The following is a 23656-nucleotide window of genomic DNA, read 5'->3' as shown; positions in this document are numbered from 1 at the left end:
CACTTAGGTGGGTCATTAAGTGTGGATTAGTTGCTAAAGCTTTCGTGTCTTGACCTCTTGAGCTTGTGAAGAGTTTTTCTGAGAAGATGGCTGTACTGCACTTAGTTGTGCTCTGGCTTGGCTTCGTGTATAGGGGCGAGCTGTGGTTTTGTGCCCTGTGCCAGCCAGATGTGTGTAGGGATAGCAGGGGGGTGCAGCATCCGGAGGTGCCACTATGGTTTGGCTACTGGATGGTGTCTGTAATTTATCTGTGGAGAGGGTCTGGGTTTGGGTCTGGTGTGGTTGATTGGTGATGGCGTTCTGTGTGCCTCTGGTTCTGGTGTCGGTTTTTGTGGGGAGGGCTAATTTCCAGATGTCTGGCAGGCGGGACGTGTCGTCACGCTTGTTCATGTTGTGAGGGTGTTTCTCTATCTCGATGGCTTCCATGATTATTCTCTTGTGGTGATGTTCCATGTTAAAGAGCAATTTGGAATCTGCAAAATTAATTTCGTGTCCTGTTTCTTTCATGTGTTGGAAAAGAGAGGAAGTTTTTTCTTCTTTTTTGACGGCATTCTTGTGTTCTGCGATACGTGCATTTATTCGTCTGTTTGTTTGTCCAATGTACGTGGCTGGGCAGACTTTGCAGGGTATTTCATAGACCCCTTGGTTTTCCAACTGGATTTTATCTTTGGGGTTTCTGAGGATATTGGCTATTTTTTGGTTGGTGCAAAAGGCTGTTTTGATATTGATAAATTTATATATTTATAGGAACTCAAACACTAAGATCCTGCTCTGTTCCAGTAACAAGAAGCCGAAAGCACCAGCCTGAAGATGACGAGTGAGACCTTGTCGAAACGTCGCCTAGACACCCCAACTCCTACACGGGAAGACACCCGAAGACACCAAAACCTGCATTCCTGTACCCGTGAAAATCTACGAAAGCAAATATATATATATATTTATAGTATAGATAAGTTACTTCAAAGTTAGGTTTGAACATCCCTATTAAAAGACTAGTCATATCATTTTCAAAAATGTATGAGACACTTTATTTTATTAATCTTTCCTCTCGCACACTATGAATAGGGAAAATCATTGCTTGGGAAGAGGTGAGAAAAACAACGGAAATATAAGGGATATCATATCCCTGCTGTTTATAATTAATTCATCATTTTGTTGCAGTGCTGTTTTTTAACCAGTTCATCTCCTTTGGTTGGTTAGTTCATAGTTAATGATCACTGTTGATTTAACCCTGTCCTGCATCTTTCCAGTTGATTGGTTTCAGGCGTCATAATCAAAGGCAGAAACTTGGAGCCAGAGTAGGCAATGTGTGTTTCGCTGTGTTCATGATACTGCGTTTAATTGTGTACCCTCATGAAAATAAACCCATGTGAAGACTGGGTTAGTTTGTCAAACAACCTATCTGAGCTCGCACAGTTCACACAGATATCTGCAGAGGTGTGTGTATGCACACACACGCTAATCTTGGGGAAATCATGGAGGAAACATGATTAGGTTAGGACATCTTGATACTTAAGAAAACATTCAGAGCTAGGAAATGTATTTGGTTCTTATGTATTGGCAGTCTTAGAGTTTATTTGTTTCTGTGAGGTGACTCAAACCCATGTTCGGCCTAACCTGAACCTGCCCTTTTCTGATGGCTGAACTGTGCCTTTCATACAGCTTGAGTGAAAGAATTGTCAGGAAAGCAAATATTTTATTTATTTATTTATTTAATTTCTATTTCATCTTTCCTTAAAGTAGCTCATGGTGGCGACATATACTGGTACTTTTTCTCCCCTCTGGTTTTCTCCCCACAACAACCCTGTGAGGTAAGTTAGGCTGAGATTAGTTGGAATGAGCCACACAACAGTTTCCACTACTAACTTCCTAAATTACCTTCTCTTTAAGCTGGCAGAAGACTGTGTATTGCGCAAAGACCTTACACAGAAGGGTCTATTTAGGAGATTCAGTTGCTGGCATCACTTAGAGGCCAGTCTTCAAGGGGCAAGTGTTCTTGGCACCAGAAAAAAATTGATTTTGTGACTTAAAATGCATAGTAAAGTTTGGGCTTATGATTGGAAAAAAAATTATTGGAATGAATTTCAAAAAAGGAAACAGGAAAGTTGTAGAAGTCATTTTATTTTTTTCCTTTTTCCGACACACCTTAAAAATATATCCTGAAAATGGTATTATAATTATGAGTTACCAGTACAGTGGTACCTCGCAAGACGAATGCCTCGCAAGATGAAAAACGCGCAAGACGAAAGAGTTTTCCGTTTTTTGAGTCACTCCGCAAGACGAATTTCCCTATGGGCTTGCTTCCCAAGACGAAACGTCTTGCGAGTTCTTGCGAGTTTGTTTCCTTTTTCTTAAAGCCGCTAAGCCGTTAATAGCTGTGCTTCACAAGACGAAAAAACCGCAAGATGAAGAGACTCGCGGAACGGATTAATTTCGTCTTGCGAGGCACCACTGTAATTTTGTGTTGTGTCTGTAACAGATAGTGTATTTTAAATTTTGATGTGCCATGAAGGGATGCCGAATGGGTCAGGTGGCATGTTTCTGTATGATAGATATTTCGTTGAGATTCCTTGCTGCTTGAATAAAATGTTTTAGTTCTTTTGTCTTTGTGAATAGTTGCAGCTAAAATGAATAGAATAAGCCTCTCACTTTTTTGTTAGTCTTTGTTCTGGGGTGTTTTTTTTGGGGGGGGGGTATTGCTTCTGTATGGTAATTATTCATTATTTCAGTTGGAATAGTTCTACTCTGTGAACTGAATATGTGATTATCATTCAACTAAATTAAATCTGTCTTTAAAGCTGTAATTTGAACAGTCACTTTAGTCTCTTGCACATTATATTAGTTGTGTCTAAAGAGAATCAGTAAATGTTTGTAAAGATGTATGTATCCTTTTTAGCACAATACTTTTGTTTTATTTTTAATTGGACATTAAGGTAAGATTGTTTAAGCTTAGTTCTTTTGTGAAAAAATCAAGCATTCCTTAAAAAATATATTATAATATAATTTTGTATTTGAAGCATCCATATCTCTTTTTAAAATTGGAAGAATAATCTGTGATAATAGTGAACAAGAACTTTGCTTTGCAAAATGGAAAGAACCCTGGAGTAAAGCAAAACAGACTGGAGAAGTAGCAATAGCGACATGTAATTTTTTTTTTTTTAAAAAAAAACCCTGCAGCCGATTCAATTATGAAGGGCCACCATCCTTCTAAGTGTTTCTTGTTACTTCTGATTGTATAGTTAATGTAACTTTCGAAATGGAACTATTTAGAACCCTCCAACCAAATACGCTTAGCTGCAGGCAACTTCAAATGTGTAGTGGAGCACCATATCTTCCTCTGCAGCTTGCAGACAAGGGTACACTGACACTACTCAGCTGTTCTTTCCTCATGAGTGAGGGATTTTAGAGTATTTGGGCTGGAGCAGAGTGAGACTGTCATACAAGAGACCTCCAGGTAGCTCTCTTATCTTCTAGATAGCAGTTGACTGGGTGAGAAGGTGTGCACACATCTTTCACATGTTGCTTTTAGAATATGGGATGTCAGGTGTTGGGTGTGCAATTGCAAAGGATGCTACTCCAAAAGTACCACCACCAGCTAAAAGTGAGCTCCTAATTATTCTTTTGCAAGTAGGGCTCACTGATGGCTGCTGGGAGCAGGCCTCACTGAGAGGCTGCGTAAGGGAGTTCTCCATTGGGAACTCTGTAGTTCAGCTGCTAGGTGCTTTTAGTGACCTCCCCCTTTGTCCTTTTGTGGTTTGAATTCAAACTGCCTGCAGTCAGACTTTAATCAGCTGATTGGCGGTTGCCGTGAGCTCCTTTGAAGTTGGCACCTGATGTCATAATGGTGTCAGTTGATTGGTAGGCGTGTGGCTCTGCCTACTTGTCAAAGTTAACCCACGTGGGATGGTAAGAATCTGGCCCACTGGCTGAATCTAGCTTCCCACCCCCATATTGGCAAACTACACCTTTGTGGCTTTGAGGAGCCAGGAGCTTCTGAAAAGGAGGTAGATAAAATTAGCTTTTATTTTGTAACCAGATTCCATATATACCATGTATAAACTGCAGGAAAAAATGAAGTTCAGGAATTTGGATTAGTGATACAGTGGTACCTCAGGTTAAGAATTTAATTTGTTCTGGAGGTCCGTTCTTAACCTGAAACTGAGGTACCACTTTAGCTAATGGGGCCTCCCACTGCCGCTGCGCCGCTGGCACGCAATTTCTGTTCTTATCCTGAAGCAAAGTTCTTAACCCGAGGTACTATTTCGGGGTTAGCGGAGTCTGTAACCTGAAGCGTATGTAACCCGAGGTACCACTGTATTGCCAACATTTGAAATTGGAAAGCTCCTAAAGGTGAACTTAAGAAATCCTTATGCCAATGCAAGCCAAGCAGAAACTGGATGAAATGTTGGGCATGGCTCATAATGTGAGTGGCTGGGGAAACCCAGCCAGATGGGCGGGGTATAGATTATGATGATGATGTTCACCTTGGAACCAGGACTGCCTACCACCATCCCTGCCCTCCTAACCCCTAAAACCTAGCTGATGATGGCAACAAGCCACATGGAGCTCTGGGTGTGTATATACCATTGTGCTTGACAATTGTTCTTAAGCTTTCTGGTGGTCTGGAAGCAGCATGTCCCAGGTTTCCTGGCACTGTGGTGCTGCCATTTCAGTGTTCTAGATACTAAGAGTAATGTAGGCCTTGCAGAAACTTTGCTTGAGATTGCTTAGTAAGTTTCAAGGGAAGAAAAGTGTTTGGTTGGGCAAGGCTCAGGGTCTTGTGGTGGTTGGATCCAGCATGCTGTTCTTACTGTGAAAAAGCAGGTGCTTGTGGGGAACCCTCAAGCAGGACATGAGCGTACCAGCCCTCCCTCCACTTGTGATTTCCAGGAGCTGGTATTCAGAGACATACTGAGCCCAGCAGTGGTGGTAGCACATGACTACCATGGCTAGTAGTTTAGGTTCCATCGTGTACATCTTTGGGAGAATGGCAGAGTCTAAACTTCAGAATGGGCTCCAAAACACTGGATTCTGAGTTTTGGAAAAAATAATGTAGATTAGTCAAGGCCATTCTGAATTAAACTTGGGAGAGGATTTGCCATCACTAGTTGAGATTCTAGCTGTGATGTCACTTTAACATTTTTTTAAAGATCAGTGGTATGAATGTCAGTCCTTTAATGAATTTTAATAACAGGATTATGTTGTTGGCAGGATTACAACTATGCATGTTCTATGTCCTTTTCTCTGACTGTTCTAGTTGCCATAACAACTTGATTGTGCCATAGAATTTCCTGCTTGTAGTTAAGGTTTTTTCTGTACTGCTGTTATGGAATATATGTATTTTAGGAATTTATCATTTATACCCATGCCCTCCAAGTGAAAAGGTACACTGTTCATTCAAATAATGAAATGGGTGGTCTATGTTGACTAGTATGGCAGAGAAAACAGGACCGTTCACATAGAATGTGATTGTGCATAATAGGGGCTCATCAGGAAAGGAAAATAAGGGTAGTTTCTTAAGGAGTAAAAAAAACCAAACTGGAAAGACCAAACTGCACTCAATATGTGGCACCTTTATTTAAAATTTTGATGGGGTTCAGAAATATCTAAGGCAAACTAAAAAGGCTAACCAGTTCTTAGGAATCTACGTAGGTACATCGGAAAGTGCCTTATACCAGCCAAAATAGTTGGCTATCTAATGTAGTACAGTGGTACCTTGGGTTACATATGCTTCAGGTTACATACGCTTCAGGTTACAGACTCCGCTAACCTAGAAATATTACTTTGGGTTAAGAACTTTGCTTCAGGATAAGAACAGAAATCGTGCTCTGGCGGCACGGCAGCAGCAGAATGCCCCATTAGCTAAAGTGGTGCTTCAGGTTAAGAACAGTTTCAGGTTAAGAACAGATCTCCAGAACGAATTAAGTACTTAACCCGAGGTACCACTGTATTGTCTACATTGACTGGCAGTGGCTTTCCAGAGTCTCAGGCAGACTTCTTTCATATTGCCTGTTATCTGACACTTGTATGAATCTAGACTATTCTATATGCAAAATGTATGTTCCATCATTCTGTGATTGTGTCTTTCCTAAGCGTCAAGGCTTGAGAAACGCTTGGAAATCTTATTCAATCTGAACTTTTGCAGTATGATTACTTTATATTCTTATGCTTGCAATTAAATTTTTATAAATTCCCTGGAGTCTCTTCTGTCAGACAAGGTGGAATGTCTAAACTGGAAAAGTTTAAATAAAAAATGTGGAAAAGAAATTACCATAATGTGGAAAAAGAAGGTTTATTTGAAGATTTGCACAACAAATATTCATATTGCCTTTCAAGAACAAATACAGTTTTATCTTATTTAAAAAATGATCTGTAGAGTATAGATTTGTATTCTGGGTTCATGTGGAAGTGATGGTGTAGAACTGCATAATTACAGGAGTTGGTGAGTTTGTGTTGTTTTTTTTTAAAACTATTCATGTACTAGCAATTTATTATCCCATCCCAAATCCAAAAGGCTAGATCTGAATTCTCATTTTGAACAAAGGAAAAATATTTCTGATCTTCTGTTGCTCTTTAAAGAATGAATTAGAGTTTTAATTAATGGAAGAATTGTATTCGCAGTTAATATAATTCTCGCCTTTAGAATTAGAGTATAATAGAATGGTACAGAACAATGATCTTTAAAGGTATTTATCATCCATTTCAAAGTGAATTGTGTTTGTTCAAGAGAATTACAAAATCCTGTTTTTAAAGAGTGCTACAATTTATGCCATCACAAATTTTCTAATCTCCCTGTCAGTTGCTACGTGACTTTCATATGCCTGACTGCTACTCTTGTCTATGTTAGAAAGGGATCTAGGGTACATCATCACAAGGTCTTAAGGTGGGTTGGGGAAACTGTGGTCTGCAAGCCAATATTGGCCCACCCAGTGGCCCAGTTTGCACTGCATGCCCATTTTTCAAGCCACATCCAGCTGTCAATCAGCTGGTGTGGGAAGATGGGCAGGGTTCAATTCTGTGTTGGCAACTTGTGAATGTTCCCAGCAGAGAGCAAGCACCCTCAGCCAAACTGCAGGATTTAACTCCTACTTGAAAGCTGACTTAATACCACTTGATTGTAAGAAAGCCTCTAAGTGGTTTACAACCCCCCCAAAAAAAAAACACATTAAAATTATTGATAAAAAATAAGGCTTTTTAAAATATTCAGAAGTTTATTAAAATCAGCAAGTGCTGGAAAGGAATAAAACACATGTAACATCTTTGTATCTTGATAGGGTTGCTTAAAGAAAAATGGTTTTAAGGAGGTGCCAAAAAGCACTGTTCGTTGTCTCCCATGTTACAGAAGCCAGACTGGCTTCAATTAGGAATTGGGTATTTAGTGTCACCAGTCCCATGCCTTGGAACACATTTCCAGCAGAGATTCAGCAAGCATTCCTGCTTTTGATTTTCAGGCACCTCTTGAAGACCTGGGTGACTGTTTCAATTTTTTTTGAGTAGCCAGTCATAATTACTTTGTTTTCTTTGTAATCAGTCACAGGCAAGGGACTGAGGAGTCCCTTGGGAGGAAAGGTAAAGATGTTTCCCAGGAAATGCAAATTTTGATTTATCCGTGTTACTGGTAGTAGATGCTTGCTGGAGGGATGCCCCTTTGTTACTGTCCTTGATTAAAAAAAGATAAAGGCACCCCTGACTGTTAGGTCCAGTCGTGGTGAATACTAAATAAGGGTCTCTACTTGTACTAGGTATGGTTGAGGTTCCAGGGACATTCATTCATTCATTTATGGTATTTATATAACACTTAATTACTGAAGTCTTGAAGCATCATACTATGAACATCGTACTATGGATAGAATCAATTACAATTAATCATAAAAACAGAAAAGTTCCTTAAAATGCCAGTTGGAAAGGAAAGGTCTTTGTCAGGCACCTGAAGTTCAGGAGGGAGATGTGGTGTGGGCTGTCTAATATCAGCTGCCTTATAAAAACAAAATAAATGAATCCAGCTAAAAAAAAAGTTCAAACCATAAGTGCCGGACTGTATTTAAAAAACACTATGCACGTTCTCAGAGAAATGAGTGTGGTGCCATTGCAAAGAGTCAGAAGACTGGAGCTCAAGCTAAATTTACTGATAATCAGGGAAATCTCTAGGAATTTCTGTCAAATATTCTCTCCCCAGTAGCTGTTGCACACATGAGTTTCCCCACAATAGCCTATACACATAATGGATCATGAAACTGCAGTTTTGTTTTGTTTTTATAAGGTTTATAGTTGAAGGTATTACATTCATATCATTCTGTTTTATTATATGAAGCATATACCGTGTGAACCATTTTGAGCTTCTTATTGGAAGGAAAAGGTAACTCTTAAATAATCCTTCCAGCAATGAAAAATTGTTATTATTCTGTTTTGTTTCTGTTCAGGAGAACAGAAGAGCTTTTTGTTTTGCTAATTAAAACTGACGTTGATCTTTTACCATTTTAAGAGATGCTCTTATCTATACAAACACCTTGTTGTATAATCTATTTTGAAGGTAGCCCAAGCGGGGGCAGACTGCTATAACAAAGTTTCTTCCGCTGAACCAAAGAACTATCTCGTTTGCAGATTTGCTTCTAGCAGTGGAAAAAAAGGTTGGTTTAGATGTAAAAATAAGACCGAAAATATTGGACAGCGTTTGCCACAATTCACAAACCATGCTGAAAGGAACAGTTTGTCCTTCAGGATTCATCCAGGGCAGGGACTGTATTGAACAACTATTAATAGCGTTAAAGGGAAACCTTGGGGTTTATAATGGACTATTTCAAATTTTTGGAAGGATTTGGCATATAACATTTGGTAGAATGATGGTGTCATGCGGGCCATTAAAGGCTCATTAATTTTAAAATTAGTTAAAGGAGCTTTCAAATGACAACTATTCAGGCTTCTTGACAGTAAACAGGAGGTGCTGTGATGTTTGTATTCCTGAGATATTTTCCTTCGAGTTATCCAACCTTTACTCATATACTAGAATGTTTTTTCTTGCTCTTCTTTTTTCATAACCAGCATAAATTGCTGAAAGGTAAGTACACATAATGGAATTTAAAGAAGGTTAATACTTCCAGGGGCTTATATTGATGTATGTATGTTCAAGTAGTTCTGTACTGCTTTATTAGGAAATATTCTTGCTTCACTGGGGCTTCAGTAACTCTTTTGAAGCAAGCCAGTTACTTAGTTTTTTTGAGAATATTTAGAAAATTTTGCTGAGATATATTATCTTAAAATAGGATTTATTCAAAGTTTTCCCCAACATTGCACAAACAACTACCCCCCCCCCCCGGAAAAAACCCTGTACTGTAGTTATTGAATTAAAAAGCAGGAAGAATAGACAGGAAGGGAAAATAACGGAAAGAAGGAAAGAGAGTGAAAGAGGCAGGAAGGATGAGGTAATAAGAGCGAGAAAGACATGAAACAATAAAATGGAGGAATCCAGGGACAGTTACCAAAAATATTTGCCTTGCGTAACCTATAGTATAATACTATGTGTAATATTATGACCCCGCCTTTCCCCACAAAAAACATAACTGAGGGACTGAGCCTCCTTCCATTATAACTGGGGACTCGGATATTCCCTCAGATAAAATTGTCATGTAGAGTATTTTGAAAGATCTGATTTTATTTACTAGGTAAAGGTTCTTCACACGAAGATTCCACCTAAACATTAGGAAGAACTTCCTGACAGTAAGAGCTGTTCGACAGTGGAATTTGCTGCCAAGGAGTGTGGTGGAGTCTCCTTCTTTGGAGGTCTTTAAGCAGAGGCTTGACAACCATATGTCAGGAGTGCTCTGATGGTGTTTCCTGCTTGGCAGGGGGTTGGACTCGATGGCCCTTGTGGTCTCTTCCAACTCTATGATTCTATGATTCTATGATTGTTGCTTAAAAATACATCATTGTTGCCTGGTTGCCTATGATAAGGCACTCATGAATTATTCAGAAAAATCCTGAGCAAATAAATATATCCACTTTTCCATTAGTTTGTCTGGAGGCCTTGTGCCTCTTGGTCTACCTAGTTCAGTCTGTAAAACCTTGCAGTCTGTTGGTCCTAGCTGAAGCCTTATTTAATTCTGAGAGTGTCCTCTGAGATATTGCTTCCCAAAGAACTTGTTTTGAACTGAATCTTCCAGTGGTTTTCCAGAAGTTGTGTGATACAGGTCTCATTTAAGGATTATTTTATGTATTTGTATGCTTTGTCTATCTATCCATCTTCACACACCTGGTCATTCACAGCATCTTAAAGTAAAAAACCTCACACAATTCTCATAAAATAAGAATAAAATTATTACTCTTATGAAATAAGAATACAAATTCTGAGCAATATAAAACCTCCCAACAGTGGGGAACAGCAGCTAAATGTTTAGCATAAGCATAAAGCCCACAGGGCTTCTGGTAATAAGGTTTGGAATCTATTAAAATACCTGGGTGAATAAGAAGGTCTTGGTGCCTTAAGGGCATTAATGTAGATGTCAGGCAGGTATCTCTGGGGAAGGCATTCCCTAGATGTGTTGCCTCCACTGAAAAGCCCCATTCTCTGCCTCATCACAGTAGGTGTGGGAAGCTGGCAAAGTGTCTGATGAATCTTAATGCCCAGGCAGAAATCTTTTGGTTATTAAAATTATATCTCACCCCTTCCAAGGGATTTCAGGGTGACAAACAATAAAATAGCATAATAAAAATAAAAACACTGCCACTACAATTCTCGGTAGTGGTGCCCTTCCTGTGGAACGCCCTCCCACCAGATGTCAAAGAGAACAACAACTACTAGACTTTTAGAAGACATCTGAAGGCAGCCCTGTTTAGGGAAGCTTTTAATGTTTGATGTATCACAGTATTTTAATATTCTTTTGGAAGCCGCCCAGAGTGGCTGGGGAAACCCAGCCAGATGGGCGGGGTATAAATAAATTATTATTATTATTATTATTATTATTATTATTATTATTATTAATATCCCCTCACCTAAATAATTTAGAGGGACTGTATCCAGCTAAGTCATGCTTGGAGTACCATTGAAATGAATGGACCTAAGTCTTAATTGCAATGGGTCTCCTCCAACACTGGTTGCAACTTAAGGTTAATAGGTGTATATGGCAAAAGATGTTCCTGTAAGTAGACTGGCCCAAGCCATTTAGGGTTTTAAAGCTTAGAACCAGTATTTTGAATTGATTCCAGAAATTGACTAAGAAGCCAGTGCAGGTGATGAAGTTCGGGTGTGATTTTATTGTAGTTATCTATCATTAGCCCAACCACTTCCTTTTGGACCAACTGAATAGATATGGAACAAAAGAACTAAAATGGGGAAACAGGTACAAAGCCCCAAGACAATAGACAGGTTATATATATATATATATATATATATATATATATATATATATATATATGAGATATATATATATATATATGAGAATGAATAGGACGGAAGGGTTGAAAGGGGAAGGTCACACACACAAAAAGGAAAGAGAGTTGAAGGCCTGTTCTGTAATTTGCCAAACTAACCCCCCCCCTCTCTCTCTCTCTTTGTGTGTGTGTGTGTAAAAGAGAGAGAGAGAGAGACAGAGAGAGAGAGAGAGAGAGAGAGAGAGAGGGAGAGAGCGCTAGCTAACCACACTAGCAGGGCAAAGTTATGCTGAGGGGTAGTTATTAATATAATTTATTAAATTTGTATACTGCCTTATACCCACAGGTCTTAGGGTGGTTCACAGGATTAAATCACAATATAAAAACACAAAATGCATAATAAAAAAAATAAAAACAACCCAGTAAACGCCCCCCCCCCTCGAAGGACTGGGGAGAATTACAGCTGCTGGAGTTTTTGGACTATTGGTTATGAAGATTGAAAGGAAACAGTATTATTGCTGGACAAAATGAACTGAATGATCCAGCAGGCACCTCTTATGTTCTTAAAGCTCTGCTACTGGTGGAAACAAGGTGAATATTAGGAGCTGAGTTAAGGTAAATACTGAAAGTATTGATTAACATTTATAACAGGAGTGGGTGGTTATTAACTGTAGAGTATATTTTTCCTTGGTTAGTATTTTTTTTTTCATCCTTTTTGTGCTTTTGGGAATAGAGGGGACACTTTGACACATTTATTCTACCTAAAGGATGTGACTGAGCCTTGTAATTGAATAATTCATTTTCAGATCCCTTTGCTCACTTTTGCAAGATAGTGCCTCGTTTTTAAAACATTTATGAAGCCATTGTGTGCTTCTGTGGATAGTTCCCCCTATTGCAAATTGCTTCATAAAGAAGTTCTGTACTACTTAACGAAATGCCATTCTTATTGTAGTTCTTTAGCTCTGTGTGACTTAGCTTTCCCCAAAATTGCCTTCATTCCTTTTGGTAAGAGAAAGCTGGACCTAAGAATGCCCCCTTTCCATCAGGCCACTTGTCCCTCAAACCTTATTCTTGTAGTGTCCAGTTCCTTTCTTAAAGATACTCATACCAGTGAGTATCTTTATACAGCACAACTCTTTAGTTGGTGCATAAGTCTGCCCATTTCTTGATCAGGGAAATATGGTTGAATAATACCCTAAAGCAGGGGTGTCCAAACTTTTTTCAAAGAGGGCCAGATCTGATGACATGTATGAGGGCCGACCAAAGCTGTTGACTTCTTTGGGGATTTTACCCCAGGAAATAAACTGTCACAGGGGCCAGATTAAACCAACCGGCGGGCCGAATTAGGCCCCCGGGGCCGGACTTTGGACATGCCAGCTCTAAATAATCTAGAGAGGTCAGTATCCTGCGCTGTCTTGGTTTTCAGCTGAGCTGAGCTTTCTTAGTGATTGGGTGGGGGGTAAGGAAGTACTGTACTGTTTTTAACACTGATTGGGAGCCGCCCAGAGTGGCTGGGGAAACTCAGCCAGATGGGCGGGGTATAAATAATAAATTATTATTATTATTATTATAGAATGAAATTCCTAACTCAGTCTTAGGCCATGGGTGGAAAGAGCAAAGCAGCTGCCTGTCACGTATCTCTGCTGCCCCCATTAAAGGGCATGAGTAGAACAAGCAGTTAGTTAATGAAAATTGACAGAACAGATTTAGATTTTTTGCTACATTTTGGCTGCTTCCAGGTTTGATTACTGCCTCAAGTTTGGTCTCCTCAGCTTTCAGAATGAGGATCCATTCTTTGCTGCCTCTCTCTCAGGTAACTCAATTAATGATGTCAGTATGAAGATATTAAGGGACGCGGGTGGCGCCTGTGGGTTAAACCACAGAGCCTAGGACTTGCCGATCAGAAGGTCAGCGGTTCGAATCCCCGTGATGGGGTGAGCTCCCGTTGCTTGGTCCCTGCTCCTGCCTACCTAGAAGTTTGAAAGCACGTCAAAGTGCAAGTAGATAAATAGGTACCGCTCTGGTGGGAAGGTAAACGGCGTTTCCATGCACTGCTCTGGTTCTCCAGAAGCAGCTTAGTCATGCTGGCCACCTGACCCAGAAGCTGTACGCCAGCTCCCTCGGCCAGTAAAGCGAGATGAGCGCCACAACCCCAGAGTCTGTCACGACTGGACCTAATGGTCAGGGGTCCCTTTACCTTTACCTTTATGAAGATATTACCCTTGTTTACATTTACCACTGAGCCAATCTCCCTGAAGAGGAGATTGTGACAGCTTTTCTCCTCCCCATTTGTTTTGTTGCTGCACTGCCCTGAGCTAAGTCATGATTTTCACTTGAATGTTACCCAGACCTGAGCTTCTGGTTTAGCTCTCCTGGCAAACCACAAGCTGCAAGCCATATGACAAACATTGGGTTCAAATTGTGGTTTGTCTGGAGGGAGGTAAACCACAAGCGTGGATTTGGATGGTACACCAAGTCAAGCGATGACTTAGCTCAGTGCCTGGAGGGAGGAAAGCAACTGTGATCTCCTCTCCAGGAGCCCACACATTTGCTCCAATGGTTTGGCTTAGCATTCTGCACAAACTGGGCCACTGAAACTCTGGTATTGTTGCTAGTATGCATTCACTTATATATCTCTGCATAGACTGAGAACCATGGATTAACTCCATGGATTAACCATGGATAACTCCATGGTTATCCAGTCTTAGCTCTTCATTTAGGAACCTCAGAGGGAGAGACATTATAAATATTGATGTAAACTTGCCTATCTTAATCACTGTGAATGGTCATCTGACAAGTGTCCACAGAGAAACAAAATAACTGTGATGTTCTTTAATGATTGGGATAGTTTCCTGACAGCTAGAAATCTCTCTCCTTATCTTCAGAATGTAACATCCAGTGGTGCTAGGAGAAGAGGCCAAGAAATAGTTTGGCGCTAGTTTTACACTTCAAACTAACAGGAAATCAGAGACAGGGAGGGAGAGTATGAAACTGTAAATTGATGGAAGCAAACATCTTGCGCTGTGGGAAGTGTTTGCAGGATTAGCTGTATTTGTTTCCACTGCACTTTGTTTGAGGGTTATAAATACACCAGGGCCACATTTAGATGTCATAATGAACCACAGTTTAGCATGACAAGAATAAGCCACATTGAGCAGTTCCTTTTTCCTTCTATTTCAGTGCAGCCAAAAGGAGGAGATAGGAAGCTTTAGTTTCCTGTTTCCATTAACCACAGATGAGTGTTTCATCACAACTGATCTTATAAATGTATTGTGCCCTCTCATCCAAAGAAAATTAATTGCTGTAAAGTTGCTCTTGGACTTGAAGTAGTGGGAAAGGCATTACAGTAGAACATGGCACATTAGATTGCAACATTTGAGTCTTTTTACTATCCTAATCTCTCTCTTGGGATCTGATATGAGAGCAGACAAATTTACTTACATATTGTTCCTAAAACCTGTACTGATTTTATGTCTTTATTGATAATTATTTTATATAGTTTATATATATTTGGGGTTTCACCATTTATATATTTATATATATTTGGGGTTTCACTATTTTTGTATGTAGTTCTTTGATAATTTTATTATGTAACCTCTTAGAAAGCTCTCAGATTGATTTATAACATTTTTCTAAACATATAAAATAAATTATGTCCTCTACCCTAGAAAGTTGGCAGATGGAACAGAAGATAATTCTTCAGTTTTATCATCTGAAAAGAGTTTCCCCATATATCCCTAGCAAATCTGTTTGGCAAACAATTAATAGAGTTAGTTTAATCTCTCTGAAACGTTAAAATGATATGTTGTGTCAAATATACTTGGTTGTCTTCATCTGCATATTTACATTAAATTTACTTATTCAGTACATTTATATCACATCCTTCCTCCTGAAGGAGCCCAGGATACAAAGAATGCTGCTTGGCATATGCCGTCCAACAGTCTTTTTTATATTCTTTCATTTAAACTGGAAATCTTATGTGAATAGTTTTCTAGAAAAAAATATAGTAATCTTACCATCCCAGTATTCATCCTTCGGTATTTATTTTTAGTTCTTTCTGCACTGCCATCCTTTTATTAAATGTTTCTTCCTGTTAATAATAATATGTAATGTAGTAAACGTGATGTAAATTGTCTCCAAGAACTATAATGAAAAGTTCAAATACAATAGTGATCAAATAAAATAAAATTAATTACCATGACTCTGTAATTACAGTATGCTTTTATTTCAATTACAGCACAGTAAATACTTTTATTAGAAATAAACAGAACTCATTCTGGGTCTTCTTTAATTAGTCACCATTGTAGACTTTCTAATATTTTCAGCATATGAGATGTAAATCACTTTCTAATTAACAAACACTTTTCCTGGCTATATATGTTTATTAATTTTCCCCTACTATTGCATTATCATTACTTTTTAAAAACACAAACAATCAAATATCAACATCACAATGGAAAACCAGTGGGGGGTTGTATATGTTACAGAAAAACTGAACTGGTGTTGAACTTAGTGTCTATATTAATGTTATTTCTTGAGTTTGTGTTCTATTATTATGGAAGATTTGATGTCGGTTCACGTACACACGTATGTGCTACTTGATTTTTTGCAGCTTGAATGTTTTGTGCTTGAGATGATGTAAGGTAATAGAAGATTTCTGTCTGTGCTGTTTGGTCTGATGGCTAACTTATGCAGTAAGTCTACATTTGATGTTGCAGTTATCAAAGAATCAGTATGTCAGTGTTTGTATAGTGTGCCCTCTTTTTAGCGACTATTGGATTATGGATCATCCTGTTTACATTTTGAAATTCAAAATAATTTCAAAGAGGGAAGTGGAAACTATGTGATAGTGATGGCAGTGGGTAGTAGTTCCTTTTTAGGTTTTTTCGAGATGTATGTTTGGTGAAACTCTTCATTTATATTGCTTCCCAAAATTTTGATGTGTGATCACCTTGTGTGTGGCACTCCAGGACACTAGCCTAGAAGCTGAACGCCATTTTAATTTCACAAGAAGCTGCTGTAGGGGAGGGGGAATGGCAATCTGAGTCAAAAACTTAGATCAGAAAGAGGGGGCATTGATTCTTCCCCTTATCACAATTTTTCGATGCATAATCTGTTTGAACCACTCCTGGACCCCTGGGTAGATTATCCAGTTTGACGGGGTTAGATAGCAACACCCCACCACCAATTGCCTTTCAGTGGGTCTTAATTTCCTATAATGTGTTTCCCCATTTCTGATCCAGAGTGGCCTCCCTTCCTGGCAGAGTTGTTGCACTGACAAATGTCTCCTTGCCATTTTTTTTGAATTAGTGGTGCCTCCCACGGCTTCCCCTCCTCGAGGTTCTTTTGCCCCTGGGCATGTGGTCTGGGAACTGCCACACCTATGTCCTCAGTGTTGTGTTCTTTCTTAGAAGTGGGAATTGCCTGCTAGCCACATGTGAGAGCAGCATGTCTCCACAGCTGAGCACCATTGTACTGCTTGCAGGCCAACACCCTCCCACCTTAACTGACAATTCCAAGGGAGGATATGGTACAAAGAAGCAGCCTGGGTCTCAAGTTGGCAGATGAAACATAGGTTCAAAGCTCCACAATTGCACATGGGAGGAGTAACCCAATTTAGGATGCCTTCGTTTACAGAAGCAGAATGATTAAATTCAGTTAAAATAGAAATAGCCAAATACTGGGTGGCCTTGGCATGACCACAGTAAAATAAGCTGTGAAATGAGTCTCTGTGAACTCTTTCTGAGCCTTCAACCAAGATTTTCCGTTTTATAAGTGAAAGTCAATTGGAACTGCAAACATACTTCCCTTCTCTCTCTCAGGCTTGTTATCTATTGGTTGCTTAGCAACCATGCTTTTGCATACATGCAAGACATTAACTACTTTTATATTGCCTCTTTGCTTTGTGATTTTAAGCATGAAAACTGATAGAACATCTGAAGACCGAATATATCTATGCTTATCAATAGTCAAATGGATTAAAATGACTTCACAGATAAATATGCATAAGTTATTTGCATATTTGCATGAGAAGTATAGCAGAGTGCTAATATGTATTCAGTGTCTGAAATAAGAGCAAGGTTCAATTATGAAATTATACTGAACCACTTTACATGTTGCTAATTTGACTTCGAGAGCCTAATTTGACTATTAGTTCAATAATCAATTGTTATTTGGAGCAGTGATTAAAAATAACAGGCAGAATCCAGAGGACACGTGCATGGCGTTCTTTGCATGTAGTAGGACTTTTCTGACCTCCTTTCCTGTTGCAGCTCCTTGCATGCTTGCACCCTCTCTCCCAAATTACTACTTGTGAAAGTTGCATATTTTCTGGAACAGTGTCTGAAGCAGAGTGGGGGATGCAGCTGGTGGTAGTGGGGAATACTCTGTGGATCTCCTTTCCACTTGCTTGGATCCTGGCTAAATAGAGTCCCTCCCTGCCTCATTTTTTGGGTGGATTTCCACTAAAATTAATATTTATGTACTACTATTAAATATATGGAAGATTTAAAACAATTGGGATGTTTTAATATATTGAATGCATTTCTGTAGACTTGTCCAGAATGCACTGGGCTTGTGCACTTACACTTCCTTCATACATAAGAAGAGAAAATTGAAAGTTTCTGCTTACACTTTTCAACTTGTGTCCCACCCTCCTCCACTCTGCTCAGCTCCCTTCTGATGCCGTGCTCTCCAAAAAATAAAAAATACCAGTCTCCACCTTTCCTGAACTTCGTCCCTGTCATACACACAACCATTTTTAATACAGCCACAGCCCATTTAGCATTATTTCACACTAGAGCAGCAGAGTTATATTCTACACAAAAATGCTCAGAAAATACTACCTCCTCATCTTTTTATATTTATGGGTTTCTTTATTAAATATTCAGAAGGAAATTACAAAGTTAAAGAATAAAGAATTTTTGTGTAAATATTTTTGCCTTCAAAACATCTGAAATTTACCGTAAATTTCACTTTATAACACACAGATTTTTTCCTCCTAGAAAGTAAGGGGAAATGTCTGTGCGTGTTATGGAGCGAATGCCTACAGATGGCGGGGAAATCTGCTGCAGTCGTGAGCAGTCCGTGGTTCGCTTTGAAACAGCAAAGCGGGTGTAAGCGGCTCCTGTCAGCTAGCGGAGCCGGGGAGGAGGGAGAGAAGCAGAGCGGGAGTTGGCTGCTTTAAAACAACCCCTGCTCTCTGTCCCTGCCTGCAGTTTTTTGCTGTCCGATTTTGGATTAGCCACTGTAGGGTCTGTGTGTGTGTGTGCTTGAGCTATCGTTCTCCTCCTCCTGCTTCCCCTTCACTCTCCCAGCGCCCCTGCGACTTTAGAATTGACACTCTGTGTGTCTCTCTCTGTGTGAGGGCTCCTTCTCCTTCTCTTGCTTCCCATTCACTCTCCCTGCGCCCCTGCGCTCTCCCTGCGCCCCTGCGACTTTAGAATTGACACTCTGTGTGTCTGTGTGTGTGTGAGGGCTCCTTCTCCTTCTCTTGCTTCCCGTTCACTCTCCCTGCGACTTTAGAATCGACACTCTGTGTGTTTCTGTGTGTGTGAGGGCTCCTTCTCCTCTTGCTTCCCGTTCACTCTCCCTGCGCTCTCCCAGCGCCCCTGCGACTTTAGAATTGACACTCTGTGTGTGTGTGAGGGCTCCTTCTCCTTCTCTTGCTTCCCGTTCACTCTCCCTGCGACTTTAGAATTGACACTCTGTGTGTCTGTGTGTGTGTGTGTGTGAGGGCTCCTTCTCCTTCTCTTGCTTCCGTTCACTCCCCCTGTGCCCCTGCGACTTCCAGCACCCGCGACTTTAGGGCCAGTTCTCTCTCTCTCTGTGTGTGTGTGTGTGTGTTTTGACCTCACTGTGCTTGTTGGGGGAGAGTGTTGGTCGCAATTTTTCTTGATTTGTCTCAGAGTGGTTACTATCGTGGTTTCCTTGCTGGGGAGGAGGGAGAGACGCAGAGCCTGCTTGTTCTAAAGGAGCAAAGCTGGAGAGGAGCCTCTTCTGCATTATTAGCAGCATCCTTCTCCAACCCCCCCACGCGTGCTCCTTGTCTCTTGAGTGCTTTTCCTTCCCTCCCCACTTAAAACGTGGTTACAAAGCACGGATCCACATGGATCCTCAGGATTTTTGCACTGGGTCACCCCAAATTCACCATCAGATCACATAGCATTTCCATGGCTACAGCCTGCACAAAAAACACACACGTACCCACTGTTTCATGGGGCCGCAATGGCACAAAAACGTGGTTACAAAGCATGGATCCACATGGATCCTCAGGATTTTTGCATCGGGCTACCCCAAACTCACCGTCAGATCACATGTCTGTGGCCACAGCATGAACTACAAAAATCATACACCCACTGTTTCGTTTAGAATATTTTTTTCTTGTTTTCCTCTAAAAACTACATGCGTGTTATGGTCAGGTGCGTGTTATAGAGCGAAAAATACGGTAGATGTTCAGGCTTGTTCACATTCTGGATTTCCCTACCCTTGAATACAATATGCTTGATGGGCAGCTGAATGTATGAACTGAAAAGCAATTCTACAACAGTGTACTTCAGCATTCTTGTTTAATCAGGCTGGAAGTACAAATGTTGGCTTCTCTGTGCTATGTAGAGTTGACCTTGCCTCATTTTAGTGTGAAGTGTTTTCTCGTTATTGTAAGCAGTGTGTACTCAAGAACGGTGTAGAGACTACAGATAAGTTGAATATAATTTTGCAAGAGCACTGGGGAGAGATAGAGAAAGAAAATCAAAATTATAGTATGGTAGAAATAATAATTAAATCTTCATTCAAAACCTGCTCTTTCCTACTTGGAAGCTTTGAGAGTTTGCAAATGTTGCCTCTAGTCGTTCTCACCTGTGATTGATGGAGAATGCTGTGTTTGGCATTGCACATTCAGCATAGCCTAAAGGCAATGAGGTCTATGCGAACTGGAGGGAGTTTTTTTCTGTAATCTTGTCTAAATTCATTGTTGACACCTGAGAAAATATCTTATCCAAGCTTCCAGGTTTTAGTCAATGCAGATTTAGAAACTGTCAGTTGACATTTTAATTACAGTATGAGTTTCTCGCCCCCCTTTTTTTGCTTGTTGGCTCATCGAGGAGAGAGCTTTTCCTGTCTTTGAGAATGGGTATGCTTACTGAATAATTATTTTGCTTTTTAGCATTCTGATACAGTGGTTTAGATAGTGTAGTTTTGAATACTGGTGTGAGTTGGATTAGGCTTGTACAATTACCCTGCTGAAACATAAGTTATAGATCAAGAAGAAGAAAGATACAGAGCTTCCACTACTTTGGAAATACTTAGAAGTATTGGCAAATTCATTTAAAGGGATCAAAGGAACTGGATGGAAAGATAAATTTTATCTTTATATAAGGAAATAGTGAAAGAATAGAAATCTCTAGGTTGTATCCAATGAAGTAATCCTGTTAGCGCAAGGATGCCCACCTGTGCAGGGAAAATTCTCATCTCTCCATGTGCCTACATGCCCCCAATTTATTTTGGAGGTTCCCACAGCCCTCTGGAGCAGATTTGGGGGACACACAGAGAGAGGAGAGGAAGAGAAAGTCCCGTTTTGCAGGCAAAATCATTGTGCTAATGGGACATCTTTGCCACAACCATCACATTTTAACTTTTTGACTTTTTTCCAAATTAGACACTTATGTATTTCAGTACAGTAACTATAGTATACTGTGGGGCTGATCCAGAAACATTGTGTCTTGTCAATAGTTGTTTATTTATTCAAAGTGTTTTTAACATGCTCTTTACCCAAAAGGACTTCCAGAGTGACTTCCAGAAATCTGTAGTAGGACAGTCCCTGCCCTTAGGCTTCAATTATTAAAAAGTGTGATAGAAAATAAAATACATGGAGAGGAGGAGGGGGAAAGGCAAATCTGGGCAACTTTCTTAAAGATCGAGTTCTTACAGTAGCAATCTGGGATGGAAATAGCTAAAAAAGAATGGCTGTCACTGTGTGACAGCTGAGGAAGGCCAGAGACTCAGCAGAGGCAATGGAATAGCTCCGCTTCTTTTCCCTGTCCTCTGCAACCCACTGGCGCATGTCCTGTGAAAATTTTCACTGTATTTCTATCACTTAAAAACATACTGCAAACTGCTTTCCTAAATTCCTTTGATTTAAAAAGTGACTTAGCGTATAGTATCAAAAGGGTGCTATTGGAGAGACTATAGTTCAGTAGTGTATGAGACTGCTGCCAGTTGGAGGAGATAATTTTAGGTTAGATGAATAGAGTCTGACTTGGTGTAAGGCGGGTTCCTATCTTCCTAAATTTCTTGGGGTAGAGGACATGGGATAAATTTAAGAAGGTGTAAGTTACTTGACCAGGCAGTTTGGAGAATGAAATATACTTTGTTTTACCTAGTATTATACAGTAAAAATATTAAAACAACCAAGAGAAAGATATCACTTGGAAACCTGGAGGTTGTAGGACACCTTCCTGAATGAAGAGATTAACCTCTTTTATGTTTACAAGACTATGTGCTAAATTGGCTAGGCCTAGTCAGTGACCTTCATGGTTGAGCAGTGATGTTCAGTGCTCCATCTATTCCCTGTTTGTGGAATGCTGTCTGCAGGGAGGCTCACCTGGCACCTAAAGATATGTAATATGTGTTCGGCTGATTAACATTATATGGCTTTTTAGTATGTACGAGGGGGGTTATTAGTTTGCTTTTTGCTTTTATTTTATTATGTCTTTTGTATTCTCATTTTGTTTTTTTCTGTTGTGAACCACCCTGAGATCTTTGGATGAAGGGCAGTATACAAATTGCATTAATAATAATAATAATAATAGTAATAATAATAATAATAGTGATCTGTTACACCCCACTGTCTTGCAAAATGTTTAGATAAAATGCTTGTGAACTTCAGGTCTGACACTGAGATGATGCTAAATTGAATTATTGCTGTAGGTACGGTTATTGAAAAACTTTGGATGGATGGTAGGCAACTAAGTATTAATATATGATTGCAGGATTGCTAAAATAATCTTTAGAACAGCTGGGATTTTTCATTTGGCCAAACTTAATTTGCATTTCTGGGACGCGGGTGGCGCTGTGGGTAAAACCTCAGCGCCTAGGACTTGCCAATCGCATGTTCGGCGGTTCGAATCCCCGCGGCGGGGTGTGCTCCCATCGTTCGGTCCCAGCGCCTGCCAACCTAGCAGTACGAAAGCACCTCCGGGTGCAAGTAGATAAATAGGGACCGCTTACCAGCGGGAAGGTAAACCGCGTTCCGTGTGCTGCGCTGGCTCGCCATATGCAGCTTCTCACGCTGGCCACGTGACCCGGAAGTGTCTGCGGACAGCGCTGGCTCCCGACCTATAGAGTGAGATGAGCACACAACCCTAGAGTCTGGCAAGACTGGCCCGAATGGGCAGGAGTACCTTTACCTTTACCTAATTTGCATTAGTCTGAGAGAATAGTGTTCAGAAAGGAAATTTAAGTATGCCTTATCAGTTAAAGTCTGTAGTAGTTTAAAATTACATGTTCAAAGTGTTATTTCTGAATGATAAATTATTTTGCTAATTTTCTATAGGGAGTGCAAGCTTTAAACATGCATTAGTTATTAATAGTCATTAGTAGCTATATAGTTATTCATAAGTATGCCCAACTACCTTTGGGCTCATAGAATCACTTTTGAGCCAGTGGAGGAATCTGCTAATGGAAGAGGAAACCTGCTCTCACAACTCTCAGTGCCCCCCTCCCCCAAAATATCAGCTCCAAGACTTGGTGAACCCTCCAGAACTGGTCTTTTGGCCTTACGTAGCCTAAGCCCTTTCTTAAAAATTGGCTCCACAAGTGGCTCAATTGTAGCATGGAACAAAATTTTACACGGTGCTTTCCTATCAAGATTCTAGTATTAAACGTTATGGCTTAGAACTTAAATTGTTCTTTCATTTGTGTGTAGAGTGTGTGTGTGTGACTTCCACCAGCAACTCCCTTCACTTTGAGCTCCTGCACCCTACCTCTAACCATTCTCAAAAGTCCTGCCGAGAAACAGATTTTGGGTGGGCACCGAGTGCTTAGAGGGATGCAGGAAAGTCCTGGACCGTGAACTGTGTTCTGTAGACTGAAGAAAAGCTAGGATAGAAGTCTGTTAAAACTTCTGTAAGGTGTTAGTGAAAATGATGGGTCAAAACCTTGATGACGGTCAACTTACCTATGATAAACAGGGAGAGATTCTAAAAGTGTGGCATTTGAAAACAAATTTCCTACTTTTTCTCTAACGGCTGAACTTTATTTCAGTAATTATGAGATGAAGCATTGTGCAAGGAGG

At 40.1% G+C, this 23656-nt stretch overlaps 1 protein-coding gene across 1 annotated transcript in view; it reads left to right on the top strand.

Moving 5' to 3' along the window:
* The window catches only part of AVEN (apoptosis and caspase activation inhibitor), a 108258-nt gene that overhangs the window by 51635 nt on the left and 32967 nt on the right, over nucleotides 1-23656 (top strand). The gene's annotated exons all lie outside the window — the stretch shown is intronic.

This window comes from Podarcis liolepis (assembly GCF_965112155.1).
Source record: "Podarcis liolepis genome assembly, chromosome: 1".
Taxonomy (NCBI): domain Eukaryota; kingdom Metazoa; phylum Chordata; class Lepidosauria; order Squamata; family Lacertidae; genus Podarcis; species Podarcis liolepis.
This window is presented reverse-complemented; position numbering and strand designations above follow the sequence as displayed.